Source organism: Equus caballus, chromosome 21, assembly GCF_041296265.1.
Source record: "Equus caballus isolate H_3958 breed thoroughbred chromosome 21, TB-T2T, whole genome shotgun sequence".
Classification (NCBI taxonomy): Eukaryota; Metazoa; Chordata; class Mammalia; order Perissodactyla; family Equidae; genus Equus; species Equus caballus.
The window spans coordinates 59,305,973-59,321,370 of NC_091704.1; the positions used below are offsets into that span (position 1 = coordinate 59,305,973).

General features: G+C 39.3%; 1 long non-coding RNA gene across 1 annotated transcript; it reads left to right on the plus strand.

Moving 5' to 3' along the window:
• The first annotated feature begins 10,746 nt into the window (after positions 1-10,746).
• LOC138919799 (uncharacterized) lies at positions 10,747-14,823 on the plus strand. Its single transcript, XR_011430381.1, has 3 exons — positions 10,747-10,966; positions 13,798-13,876; positions 14,696-14,823. It is a non-coding gene; the product is annotated as an uncharacterized lncRNA (long non-coding RNA).
• The last annotated feature ends 575 nt before the right edge of the window (positions 14,824-15,398 follow it).

Here is a 15,398-nt window from a genome sequence, read left to right on the forward strand (position 1 = left end):
AAAAAAAAAAAAAAGATAGCCCTTCCTAATTTAGGTTGCACATCAAAACCAATGGGCACATATTTACAAATATACATTCATGGGCCTAACCCAAGGTGAGCCTGTGTAGTAAGTCTGGGGTGAGGCAGACCTCCTTTTGGAGAACCTCTCCAAAAGGAAGAGAAAAATACCGTTGTTTTACTAAGGCAATATAATAAAGATGAAATTTCCATATCTTTTAAAAAGTAACCAGTAATCATGTACCCACATGCTTCAGTGGCAATGTAGGGCTATGAGTAACAAACAACATGAGCTTGAGAACACAGGAACATAATCACCTACACTTCGTATAGGATAGGACTCAAGATTGGAATGTGGGATGGAAGAGACCACCTATTCAACAGAAACAGAAGTATGCAGAGCAAGGCAGAAGAGTGTTAGGTTCCCATCGGTCTTCCCACTGCCATTTCTGTGCTATTCTCCTCAATACTTTAGAGAAACATCTCTCCCTACTCCAACTCTTGAGATGCGAACGAGAGATACACACTTTTGTCTCACTGCCCAAAGACACTGGTGTAAGGATGAACATCTACCTCAGGGAGGACCAATTGCATCTCAGGCCCCAGGCAACAGTGACTGGTCCAGAGCTATGATGTTCAATATGGTAGCACTGGGCACAGAGGGCAATCAAGGACACGTAATCGGACAGTACTGGAGATCAATGGGAGTCTTTTTCAGGATTTATTGAAATAGAGTTGGCAAATAGAAGTCCCTTTTCTCTTAGATGTTGAAGATGAGAAGATGGGAAGCTATTTAAAATTGAGTGTCCTGGGAAGTAGATTCTGAGACAGAGATTAGCTTGCTGCAGATGGAAGGAAGCAAGACTGAGCAGTGGAAAACATTGGGCTGAAACGTACTCTCAGTGAAGGACTTGGCTGACTACTTGGGGAACTCTGAAAGGAGGATGGATGTTCAGAGTTATCCTGAGGTAGGGTAAGAGACCAAGGCTTTGTACTACTGCACAGACCAGTCATTGGATGGGGGCTGCCCTGGAAAGTAGGCATGAACATGGGCTAGGTAACTCTCTTTAGTCAAGGCAGTTCCTGAAGATGGATGACAATTAAGGGCATCCGGGGGCATAAGTATTTTAATTGTGGAGGCAGCATGTCACAAAATTCACTACAGAGTCTCAGCACTACTGAAAGAAGAAGAGAAGAAACCCAAGGAGAGTTCCAATGGCATTTGAGCTCATGATTCTATGCATCCTTGCACTTCCTGGGTTTGTTTACAGGAGCCAATTAGGTTCTTTGTTATATCTAACGTAGTTCAAATTGGGTTTCCGTCATCTTCTACTAAAAAAGTCATGTCTAAGACAGTTAAGAATATATACACCTGTTTGGAAATCTATAAAATAAAAAATGGAAGCATGTCAGAAAATACATGGGAGTGGGTAAAGGGAGAGAATAATAAAATTATTATTGCTTGAGTATACCATAGGTAGTTCGAGCAGATAGAGGAAGTGGAAGATGTTTCACAGACATCTGAAGTCACTAAACTGGGGCCAGAGGAGGATTCTTTGAAGGAATTCAATCCCGTGAGCATCTGCTGGAGTATCATTGGACTGAAAATAGAATCTCTGATACATTCTTGACCAACTTTTCTTACAAGTTGATTTTTCCAAAGAGAGAAGAAATAAATGGAGAATTGCTCTTACGGCTTCAATTCTGATGACCAAGAAGGATTTCATTGCAGAGGAGGAAGTTAGAGGAATCACTGAAGAACATGCCTATATTGCTTTGGAAATTTTTGATAGCTTGGGAAGAAAAGACTTGGCAAGTGTAGGATATAGATTTAAGGAAATGGCTAACTGCGTATTATAAGAATTGGATGGGGAAAGGGCTCAAAAGGTTTGAGCAACTCTTAAAACTCAAATTCTGTATATGTAGCCCCAAAACAGAAGGAAATGGAGAGGAAGGAAGGTTATATGCCCAAGAATTGGGAATTGTGCCGATGAGACTAAAGCTCTTACCATAGACTGAATGTTTGTGTTCCCCCCAAATTCATATGTTGAAATATAATCCCCAATGTGATGGTATTTGGAGGTGAGGTGGGGTCTTTGGGAGGTGATTAGGTTATGAAGGTAGAGCCTTCATGAATGGGATTAATGTCCTTATAAAAGAGGATCCAGAGAGCTCCCTAACGCTTCTGCTATGTGAGGACACAGCGAGAAGACAGCTTCTATGAGCCGTGAAGGGGATCCTCATCAGACACTAGATCTGTCTGTGTCTTGATCTTGGACTTCACAGCCCCCAAAACTGTGAAAAATAAATTTCTGTTGTTTGCAAGCCACCCTGTCTGTGATATTTTTGTTATAGCAGCCCAAATGGACTAAGACTACCCTAAAGATACTAACAGTGGCTTTCAAAATTCTCTTCAGAAGAGAATGATCATAGAAAGGATGGATTTATAGTTTGAGCAGTCCTAGTATAATTGTGTTATGTTGCTGGATGACAGTGAAATCACAGCTCTCAATGGCTATTTCTTTCTGTTTTATTTGTATTTTACACATGGAGAACCCTCTCTGGTAGGTGGGTGGGGATTGAAATACATGATGTATGAATAAATGAAAATGAAACTTTGGCTGTTCTACTTTCTTGGCTCAGACACTTGCCTTCCAGGGACCAGAAGTAATAATAGTTATGATTTATTGGATTCTTACAAAGTTCCAGGCATTGTGCTAAGTGCTGTATGTGAATTACCTCATGTAATCTTTACAGAAATTCCTTGGGACTAGGTATTCATTAATATCCTCATTTTACATATGATAAAAGTCAGGTTCAGAAAGGTCAGATGACTTCTTCCAAGGGGCAAAAATGAAAGATAATACAAAGCTAGTATTCCAGACTGCTATCCAGAAAGAGCTTGCAAATGAAAATGGTATATTATTTTCCATGATCTTTGAGGTATGGTGAAGAAAAGGAATGAGGCTCCTTAGGATAAGGGTGGCAGAAGGTGTCTAGCAAGGATTGAACCATAACCAACTGTCTGCTAGTGGGCAGGCCATCATCCCTGCAGTGGGACTGTTTCAGTCCAGAAGACAGGGTTCCTCTTTCTATCTGGTCTAATGGAAAGGGTCTATTTTGCAATTCCTCTGCCTGGAAGTGGAAAAATCCTAATTAACTCAAGAGTGCTTTGTGCTCTAGAGGTCCAAGATGAAAGTGGAACAAATCAATACAGGAATGAGTGTGAGAAGATTAAAAAGAAAGAAAATGTTAATGCAATTTGCAACAAGATGACTAAGGTAGATTTTGAGAACTAGCAGCCAGTACGATTGACTTCCATCTGGGCAAGATTCCTGGAAGGGCTTATTAAGGGAAGAATTTGTCTTCCACCACCTTGTTGGTCTGAAGTATTTTTTGAAAAGTCGAGAGCAGGGATTTCATTAGCGTATACACCCACTCCTGTAGAGGGAGTGCTATATGGACTTAATGTATGTTTAAAATATATATCTGTGTATGTTTAGATTCATTTATTTCAAGATAATAGGTGCTCAGTAAATATCTTTTGAAGAATGAGTAAATGTACAATATGAAAATAAGGTAAAAATGAGTCCACATATTGATACAGCTGCTTTCAAAATTAGTTTGGCTGTAGAATCTATTAATTGACACAGTAACAACAATGATCTTATTTATTTTTCTGGTCTCAGATTCCATGTCCCTTCCTGAGAGAAAACTCCTTGACTTCAAAATCTGAATCAGAACCCTCCTTGTTATTCTCATTGAAAACATCCAAATTCTTTGTCTTCATTTCACTTATCAAAAGTAGTAATTTATGCCTATTGGTGCGTATTCGTTTAGAGCTGTCTCACCACAGCAGCAGCCGCATCTTGTGGGTCATTGTTGTACCTCCAACATACAGCACTGTGTCCAGCACATAGTAGCTGCCCAATAGAATTTCGCTGAATTAAAAATATGAATGAATGGGCCGGCCTGGTGGCGCAGGGGTTTTAATTGCACACCTTCCGATTCGGGGGCTGGGGTTTCTCCAGTTCAGATCCCAAGTGCGGACATGGCACCGCTTGGCACACCATGCTGTGGTAGGTGTCCCACATATAAAGTGGAGGAAGATGGGCATGGGTGTCAGCTCAGGGCCAGTTTTCCTCAGCAAAAAGAGGAGGATTGGCAGCAGATGTTAACTTAGGGCTAATCTTCCTCAAAAATAAATAAATAAATAAAATAAAATATGAATGAAAGAGGAGGTAACATCTCTGCTTACCAGATCAGAAGACCACTGGGTTTTTGCTGCCATTCTGGATGTCATACTTTAAACGTTATGGACAAAGAGGAGTATGTTGAAAACAGAGGAACCAATCCATTATCCAAGTTAATCCTGAACTAGAGAGGAGATTTGATTCTGAGTTACATGAATTAATGGAGTCTTTTAGCCCATTGAGAAAAGTCTCAAGCTAAGAAGTTGAGGCACGGACAACAACAGCTGGCTAGTTGTGTACAGATACAGCAAGGGTTGTCTCTGAAGAACAAGTATTCACGCACACACACAAATGCACATTTTTAATTTGGCCCTAGGGAATAATCTAGCACCAATGTTGACAACAATAATTACTGGAAGGTAAACATTTCAGATCAATGTAAAACACACTATTTTTAATAGTTGAATCTGCTCCCAAATAGAATGGACAATTTTAGGAAGTCTTCAAATCTTCAATTAGACAAGCACTTAGTGGGTACATTAGAGTGACCCTAATTAAGAAACTGTGTAGGGTGGGGCCAGAAGGAAATGGACAGCATTGGAGAGTTCTGGCTCATCAAGGCTGCCTTGATCTTGTGTGGGCTGGTCAGATGATCTTTGGCTTCTTCTAACCCTAAAGTTCTCGAGAAATGGTTATAGAACCCATAGTTTCTTGGTCATCTAAGCTGCTCTTGAAAGAGGTTGAGTAGAAAATCTGGCCTTTTATGTTTGAAGTATACAGGGTATGTCACTGAAACTGTAGTGCTTTATAAACTCGTAACAAATGGATTATGATTTAATAACTTCACTTTTTCAAATGGAACATGAGAAATCTAAACGATTGCCTCAAACTGCCTAAGAGTTAACCTTGATTTATTGATAACAAAAGCAATTACATATTCTTGGTAATATAAGCCCTACGTAGACACAGTATTAATATTTATTAAAACATTTTTTTCTGTACCGCAGAAAGAAGTGAACTATTTTTTTCCGGCAAACCAAAAGTCGGCAGCATTTTGACTAGCAAATAATATTTTTACACTCAACTATGAGTATATAACTTAGACTTTTCCTCTTTTTTAAACCTCATAATTCTAGATTGAAATGCTGTAAACTGATCTCTTAGGAATAGATGCAGTGGCAGCCAGTTGTCTTCTTTACCTTTGTTCACTACCTTTAGGTCATAGAATGAGTGTTTCCATCTTCTGGAAAGTTCTTGTCCTAGGAACTAAGGTGACGAAATGTTTCAATATTTTATTTTATTTACATATCATTTATACTCATTTTCCTCTTTCATCCACACTCTTCCAACCGTCTCACCAAGTCCTGCTTTGGAAGAGAACAACTCAACATCTTTTTACAGTTTATGGTGTTTGTAGGTGTTACATTATTATTTTTTTTATTTTATATTCTTACACTTATAATTCCTGAGAATATCATTTTAACATTCGCTATTCATCAGATCCATTTGACTAAAAGCAGTGATCCTACATCAGATAGTTCAGGGGACACCAGTTTTATTAGTGCACATGGTGCATAAAATGCCCCAGATTCAGCAGGGATGTGCTCTTCTCAGTTACAATTAATATTGCACAAGCTCTCTTGCCAATTTTTCTCAATTCATTTTTCCCCTTCAAATTTCTTTTTAATCTTGTTTCTTTCCCACAAATTATGAGGCAAACTGGCTGTGCCGAGGCAATCTCCAGTATCAATAAATCAAGAGTTCCCATAAAACTGTACAATTTCTTGCTGATGGCACTTGAAGAGGAAAGTTATTAAATCATTACTCATTTAATATGAATTTTTAGGATGCTCTAATACTTTTCATTATACGCTTTGCCTAGTATGGTCATAGTACAGAAATCTAGATATTGTATAGAAAATTCAGACAAGATCTTAGTGACTTTTGGGTTTAATTCTTGGTCTGTTGTTGCTAATGACAGAATAGATGAGCAGATAACTTTCAGGAATGCCTGTTTTCCTTTAACTGAAACCTCCAGGGTCAGATGCCATGTCACAATGGAAAAATGGACTGGATTCAGGGAATTCAGATACACCCATGCTTGGACATCTCATGGAGTAGGACTCTCTTATTCATCTCTGCATTCCCATGGCTTCATGCTACGTATGGTAGGTGCTCATTGGTTGATGAGATGAATTTAATGCTCAGAGAGGGGAAGGAGAGACACAAACTCATATAGATGAAGAGAAATACTCATCTTTTCAGGCAAGTGGCTGATCCTTGGCTGTTCTTGGAGGTGGTGTGGCTAGAGTGGGACTCCCCAGAGTAGGGTAGCATTAGGCTCTGCAGATGGGACAAAGATTCTCCTCCATGGGGCAAGGGTTGATCTCCGAAAGCACCTGAGGTTATGACAATCCTGAATCATGAGGCTTCAAAGTTTTATTCATAGTCCACAATTAGGAGACCTCAAAGGATAGAAAAGCTTGGCCCAAGGCTATAGTTCAATCAAAATCTGCTCTATCATAACCTCCAGGAGTACACATGCTTCTCTGTGGACAGAAAGAAAATCACTCAGAAGCTGACTTTAAGTCTTTAGTTGTCCCAAATCTCACTTAGTAAACTACTGCCCATTGCGCTACATGGTGACCTGCAGAACGGTATGTGTTGAACGGAGAATTCAAGAAAGCTGAAATTTTTCTCAGTACTGTGTACATACCATGAGAACGTTTGCATTATAACATCAACTACAATGGTTTGAATGTCAGGTGATACAGTTTTATATATTTAACCAGCCACAAGGCAGGATCAATCTGTGGGAAGGCTGCAAGGAGACTGCTTGAACCCAAAATATCAGTCCCATTTAGGGATAAGTGCCTAAAACTCTACTGTTACAAATTTAATTCTTTGCCTTAAGTATTGTCCTCTTCCTTCAGTTTCCTTTCTTAAATAGCCAAGAAGCAGATTAAAATATTAAGTCATTAACACTTCAGGGCAAAAGAGTTTGTCAAATCCTTGGGCAATAGAAAAAGGTAGTGAAACAGGAAGCTTAAAGTAGTGATGAGGGATTATGAAAAGATTTAAATCAAAAATTAATTTTTGCCCGGAGAGTCCATCTATAAGCATAAATTTCACAGATTCTCCTGTTCTCAAGCAGAATTTCTCCACCTTGTTATTACGGTGGGAAAGTTCTTTGCTGTGTGGAGCTGTCCTGTGCGTTGTAGGATGTTTAGCAGCATCCCTGCCCTCTACCCACTAGATGCCCCCAACCAGTTATGACAACAAAAAATGTCATGACAAGTTGCCAAATGTCCCCTTGGAGGAAAAATCACCCCCTGTTGGGAACCACTGGTCTAATGTAAATTGTTAAGGGTAGAATTCAGTATAACCAATTTCTCCCATAGATGGAGCTCTTGCTCAACAAAGTGCCTCATTAAAAGGGCAATGGCGAATCTAACGCGAAAGAATAACACAATTAGTTCACTGGCTGCTTAATCAACTGCAATTGTCCCTTGGTTTCACCCCTCTTCAGAGTCAGCAGGAAATGGACAGCACTGGAGAGTTCTGGTTCATACTGGCTGGCTTCACCCTCACTGGGCTCATTGGAGGGCTGATTTTGAAGATGGAAGGTGCTAGCTATCCAGGCCTCAACCAGAGGGCCTCCCAGACCAGGCTGGGCTTGCAGAATATCATCCAAAGCAGCAGGCCACTCATAATGCTTGCAATATTGCAAACTTCTTCTTCCTCGTTACCCTGTACATTTTGTCTTTAAATTGCTTTCATTGTTTTATGTGGTCTGTGGCACACACCTCATTTCTTTTAGCTTGCAGCCATAATATTTCCAGTGGTTAGCTTGTTTAACAGAATTTCCTTGTATTTTTAGGCCAAGGAGCCAACATTAAGGTAGGGAATAGAGGTGAGGAGTTGGAATACATAGCCCCGAGATGAGAGGCAACTAGCCTCTTCTCATAAAGTGTGTCGTTAGCCAAAGAGAGAAGGAATATTCTTTGAGCTAAGAAAGTGATGCTAAGAAAGTCTCAAAAATCCCTTTGACATTTTGCTGAGATTACATGGGCCTGGTGATGTGTTAGACAAATTGTGGTTCTCACTTTCCGGCTCAGGGCAAAGTCATACTGCTGAGAAACAACGTGATGCTTCTTCCAAGTCTGTTCACATTGCAAGCCTAATGCTTTTCTCTTCCACCTATTAAGTAAGGGGATTGACAGGTACAGGATAGAGTGGACATTCAAAACTGACATTTTCTTAATTGTCACTAGCAGCAGAGTGTCCAATGTCAGGACTCAGATTTATCATAATGGAGAGCTGTTGGCCAGGCCCATTTATTACCATTAATCTCTTTTTAACAAATTCCGTAAGGACTCATTTTGCTCAGATAAACACCCTTGAGGCCAGAGATTCAGGCCCACAGGGAGCTTCTTTTAGATTCATTAATTCAACAAGTACTTTCTGAGGGTCTGCTATGTGCAGATATAAACCTTCTTGCATCTTAGGCAATGATGTCACTCCCAGACACCAGTATTAAGCGTAGCCCCACCTGGAAGCACGTAAACCCATATGCAAGACATCATCTTGGCCAAGTCTGCTTGTCAACACTCCAGAGTCTCCTTTTCAGAGCCTCTCTGGGGACCTTTTTCCTCAGTCTGCAGCAGCAGCAGCTCCATGTAATGGGATGCCCCATCTTTAATTGTGTGTGAGGAGTTCAAGAAAGCAAGTCACGCGTGGTCTGCTCCCATTAATGCCTCTCTCCATCACCAGCAGTGACAGAAGTGGGAGCTTTGCAAACTAAAAAGCCTGATTTAGGTGGAGGGTGCTACTTGGATTTGTATTCTTACAAATCTCCTTGGATGTTTCTTGTACGTGCTCCTCGCCTAGAACCGTTGTTTTGATAAGGAGATTCTCCACCCTGGCTGCACATTGCGATCACATGGGAGAGCCTAAGAAATACTGCTGTCTGGGCTCCATCCCTGGAGATTCTGATTTCATTAGTCCTGGGTGGGGTTTTCTCCATGGAAAAGTAATAAAATTTACATCAGTGCTTTTCAATCCTAGCTGTACACTATAATCAGCTAGGGACCCTTTAAGTATCTTGACGCCTAAACCCAATCCCAGACCAATTAAAAAATGAATCTCTAGGCTTGAGCTCCTGCATCTGTAGTTTTATTTAAAGTTCCTCATTGCATTCTAGTGCATAGGTAAATTTGGGCCCACTGATGCAAATTGTATTACTTTTATTGGAATTAGTAATTCTATTACTTTTATTCTATTACTTGTATACCAGCAGATCAAAAAGGCAGAAAGGGTCAGTAAAAAAAAAAGGTCAGATTTTGTGCATAAGGAATCAAGAACCAAACATTTCTTCTGGAATCTGTGACAAAGAGTGTGTGTGTGTGTGTGTGTGTGTGTGTGTATGAACATTGGCAGGACAGGTTTTGTAGAGCTGCATGAACAAGAGTAGGATGCTCATGATTAAGAAAAAATAAATTCTGCCCAACAAGCACCTATTAACACCTCCTACATGCCAAGTGCTGCCAGGGAAAATAAGGTAAGACTGAGTCCTTTCTCATAATTCAGAAGCTTCCAATCTCAGAAGGAAACACTGCTTTGACAGGCCTAGTACCATCAGAGGGAAGCAAGAGAGAGAAAGGACCTAATTCTGGCTCAAGTTTCCAAATTTCTCTCTTGTGTGACCTTGGAGGAAGTTCAATACCTTTCTAAGCCCCTGTTGGTCACCTTCGAAGGTCCCATTTAGATTGGAGATGCTGCTGTCCTGCATCCTCTGTAACACCTCTCTAATATCACTCTATAATTTTTTCTCTCCTAGAGAAGCTTCCTACTGTCTCTACCCACATATACTCTGTATACATCTACGTTCCAGGATCCAGACCTGTTCCTGAGCTCTCCTCCCTCCTCCCCCAAAATGACTCACCCGTCTTCTATGCCCTGTTCCCTAGAGATCTTGTTTTCTCAAGTCTCCAGTGACAGCTGATGGGCCATGAAATTCTCCAGAAGCGAGGTGCTAATGAGTAATAATGGCGTATTTTGTTTCCCTCTCAAGAATGAGCAATTGGGAGGAAAATTTCCAGAGAGTTTATTTCCTGGCGGAGATTGGTGAAATGTTTGGGAAAACGTGGATTTCTCTGTGAGGGTCCTCAGCTGACCTCCAAAAGTGAGTTGCTTGTTCTGCGTGGGATTTGCTTGTGTGAGGGGCTGTTATGGGCCATTGCCTCATTCCACTAGGCTCAGGTCCCACCACAAGGAAAGAGTGAGTCCTCTACTCTGCCATGATTTGTTAACATAAGAAACTTAATAAGGTTAAAAACCCAGAAATTTTCCGTTGAGAATAGTAACTAATTTCCAAAGAAGTGTTTTCTGAATTGAATTGTATCCAGAGTGCTCTGTGAGAGAACATTTCTAGAAACAGACGGTGATATCGTGGCTTTCTACTAAAGTGATGGAAAATACTGTTTAGCTCAATTTGCACATTAGACTGAGTATTTTGTACCACCTTGTTTATAAAACCTTCTGTGTTATTCCAGCAAGAAATAATTACTCCTTTTTCTGAAATTTATATCTGAAATTATAGAAATTTATTTCTGTTTTCAATGACACATCCTTTTCTCCTTGTATGATAGTTATTTGGGTACATATGCTATTTTTTCCAACTAGACTGTAAACTCCTTCTGCGAAGATTCCACTTTCTGAACGGTGCTGAGCCCAATGCTGGGACTGCCTATTGGCAGATCCAAATGGAGGCATGTAAGTCTCTATGTTTATACATTAAAACAATGTAGGAAGATAGCAATAAATCATACCATGTATATAACGAGAGAACATTCATACAAAACTTAATTGAATTTGCTTCACTCATATGTCATAACATTTTAAATGATTGGCTCCTTGGGCATCCATAAAGACCTTCTGCGATATAAAGAAAACTTCTGTGTTCATTGTGGCAAAAATCAACATGTCTGCCAGGGTGAGATCTTGTCTGGGGGCTCTGAGGAAACATCCACTTTCAATTTCATTCTTATTAAGGCAGAATCCAGTTCCTGTAGTTGCAGGATTGAGGTCCCTGTTTCCTTGCTGGCTGTTTGCCGGAGACTGATCTCAGGTCCTAGGGGCTGCCACATGGCCCCTTCCATCTTCAAGACAATAGTGATGTATCAAATCCTTCTCATGCTTCAGATCACTGACTTCTTTGTCTCTGATCTCTAGATATCATATTTGTTTTTATTGAGGTAAAACTGATACATAACATTCTATAAATTTCAGGTGGACATTATAGTTTGGCATCTCTATGTATGACAAAGTAATCACTGTCAAAAGTCTAGTTACTATCCATCACCATACAATTGACCTCCTTTCCTTCACCCATTTTGCTCACTCCCCCAAGTCTGTTTCTCTCTGATTACTACCAATCTATTCTCTGTAACTATGAGTTTGTTTTTTTTCATTTTCTTTGTTCATTTTTAATTTTAGATTCCACATATGAGTGAAATCATACAATATTTATCTTTCTTCATCTGACTTATTTCACTTAGCATAATATCCTTAAGGTCCACCCATGTTGTCACAAATGGTAAGATTTCATCCTTTTTATCACTGAGCAGTATTCCACTTTGTATATATCTCATGTCTTCTTTATCCATTCATCTACTGCTGGACACTTAGATGGTTTCTGTATCTTGGCTATTGTAAATTCCTCTTCAATGAACGTAGAGGTGCATATATCTTTTCGAATTAGTGTTTTTATTTTCTTGGGATAAATATCCAAAGTGGAGTTGCTGGATCATGTGGTAGTTCTGTTTTTAATTTTCTAGGATTCTCCATACTATTTTCCATAATGGCTGCACCAATTTGCATTCCCATCAACAGTGCGTAAGGGTTGCCTTTTCTCCACATTCTCACCAACACTTGTTATCTCTTGTTTTTTTCATAATAGCCATTCTAACAAATGTTAGGTGGTATCTCATTATGATTTTGATTTGCATTTCCTTAACAAGTAGTAATGTTGAACATTCTTTCATGTCTCTGTTGGCCATCTACATGTTGATTTTGGAAAAATGTTTTTAATTCCTCTGCCCATTTTTTAATTGAACTATTTGTTTTTTCGTGTTGAGTTGCATGAGTTCTTTATACATTTTGGATATTAGCCCTTTGTTGCATATATGACTTGCAAATATCTTCTCCCATTTAGTAGGTTGCCTTTTCATTTTGATGATGGTTTCCTTTGCTGTGCAGAAACTTTTTCTTTTTCATTTGATGTAGTACCATTTGTTTATTTTGGCTTTTGTTTCCATTGCCTTTGGAGTCAGATCCACAAAAACGTAGCTGAAACCAATGTCAAGAGGCTTACTGCCTGTGTTTTCTTCTAGAAATTTTATAGGTTCAGGTCTTACATTCAAGTCTTTAATCCTTTTTTAGTTAATTTTTGTGTATGGTGTAAGATAGTATAGAGCCATATTTAAAGGACTCAGGTCCACCTGGATAATCTCCCATTTGGAAAGTCAACTATGCCATATGAAATGACTAACCATGGGAGTGAAATCCATCACATCACAAATCCTGGGCATTATACAGGGTATGTACACCAAAAGTTGGGCATCTGGGGAGCCATCTTAGATTTTTGCCTATGACAATACTCCCTCAAGAAGCTTAACTAAGAATGAAAAAACATTGAGGGCAGAACAAAGAAGAAAGTGAGATTTTCTTGAACCATGGTCAAGAGCAAGCCTTAAGCATATTTGTATGCTTAGGAGAGAGAAAGGAATAGAAAAGGGATTAAAACTCCAGGAGAGTAGGAATAACTGTAAAGGGAATTGATGAGATAGGCTCCCGAATACAGGAGTAAACTCAAAGGAAGGACCACCTCTTCCTCAGAGGATGGAAGATACACTGTGAGGGTGGATGCAGAGATGGGAAATTGTATGTGCAGGGGCAGGAATTTGATGGAATATTTTCACATCACCACAATGCTTTCTCTAAGAAGTAGGAGGCAAAGGTAGGCAGAGATAAGGACAGGATAGGTGGCACCAGGAGGATGTTGAGAGAGTGGATACTAGAAGGGGAACTTGAGTTGGCTGATTCAGGGCATCCACAAGTGCTTGAAGGATTAACAAATCCAACCAATAAGTCCTGAAAGATGTTGGAGCTGCTTCATACCTGCTTGTGAGTGCTTGCTATGTGCATCTCTCCCCAACTCAGAGTTCAATGACGTAATGTTAGTAGCTTACAATTGGCCATGGTGGGGCTATTTATACCTTGGAAATTGGCAAACACCGCAAGCAGGACTTTGTAAACGGAGAGCTGATTATTAAATATTTACCAGCACACTGGCGCTGCAGGGACTGCTCCTTTGGTTCCAAAAGCATCAGCCTACATTAAACTGCTTCTGTTCACAAACTGCTAGTTCCACAAAGAGGTCATAGGAGCATCTGAATAAGTGGCAAAGTGAGCATAATTTACAAAAAGATGCCTGAGGTTGCCAAAATATTCAGCTCTCATACCAACCATATGCCCAACAAGAGTAAGGGGGATACTGCTAAGGGAGGTTTATGGAGCAACTTATAACTCTCTTCTCTCCACAGAACACAGGTTTTAGCCTCACAAATCCGAATATGGGGATCAATCGGGATTCATGATCCAAGTAATGTTTTAGGTGTTGAGGTAAATATGGGTAGATAATAGAAAAATTTCCTTCCTTCCACCTTTCTTTCCTCCCTCCCTCTCTTTCTTCCTTTTTTTTTTTGCTTTCAATATGTGAGTTTTTAAGAGAAACTTGGTATTGGGACTTTTTAAAGAAAGTCAGAAAAAAGCAAAAATAAAAATTGAATGAGAAATGAAGGAAAAAAAGGGATATCCAAAGAAGAAATAATTCCAATGAGGAAATTAATGAAAGTCTATATTTCTTTTAATAATTTCTAAATTGTCAGTGGATTTCCTGAGATCAATAAGGTGAATACACACTTGGATTCTTTGGTCGAAAAGTGATACTCTCTCAGTGTCCCCAAATATTCACGCAGCAATCTGCAGTTTAACTACTTCTATTTCAGGAAAAGGCATTGAAGAGATCTTTTGATGAGCAACAAGATGCTCTTGCCATCCACTGTGTCTTCTGTAATTCACATTATTGTCTACTTCAAGCAGCCTCTAAGAGGCGACTATCGAGTCCAGGAGAGCAAAAGCAGGGAAAGCATTATAGAATTTTGACTTCTGTACATTATTTAGGCCCAATGTTATTTGTAATGAAAGAAGGCAGTAGAAAAGCATGACAATAGGGAAATTTGGATATTAACATGAACATTTAAACTGTTCAAAAGATTCGGGGTTTTTAATTCTCTTTTTACCTAAGGCAGTTACCATTTAGTAGTTCTTAAAGTTCAGTTGGAGAGATCAACATGGAAAAAATTAACTGTAGTACTATAAGAATGGGTTTTATGTTTTTATACGTCTACCTCTTGGGACCAGCCTATATTTTACTCTTAGGTCCAAGACACCCAGGAGAGCAAGCAGCTTAAGGGAAGTCTAAATGGCAGAGAGGAAGCTAACTCTTCACCACCTTGGCTTTCCCTGCTCAAGGGACTTTGGGGCAGTAACTGAGAAGCGCGATGAAGAATAAATTTGGAATTATAGCCAGTTCCTTAACACTATCTTGTTTGATGGACTCTCTCCCCTTAACCGCTTTATCAAATGCTTCACCAATGTTCTCAAAGGTCGCCATGATTTATCACAGCTCAACCAACATATCCAAATGGGATGTTCCAGTGGTTGTATAAATTAAAGTTCCTTCGGAATTCTAGATCAACTGAAATAGACTAAGATTGCCTTTTCTATAAGATTGTGGCTCTACACAATCGAATCTCCACGAGCAACTTATTATACCACTCTTTTGACATTTTGAAGAAATTTGTATATCCCCGATAAGGTAGAATACTAATTCACTGATTCCTCAATTTGCTTTTCCAAAAAGTCTAAGTAACTCTTTGAGCCAGGAGATTATTTAACTACTGACATTTTAAGACATGGAATAAGTTGAATTTTAAAATTGAGTTTGCATAAATGTTGAATAGTATGTAATATCAAAAGTTCCAAATCAAAATGATTTTAAGACAGTTCTGTATATAAATACAAATAAATAATGTAAATGTGAGAGTAATTTGCTTTATCTAAAGAAATGTTGTAAAATTGA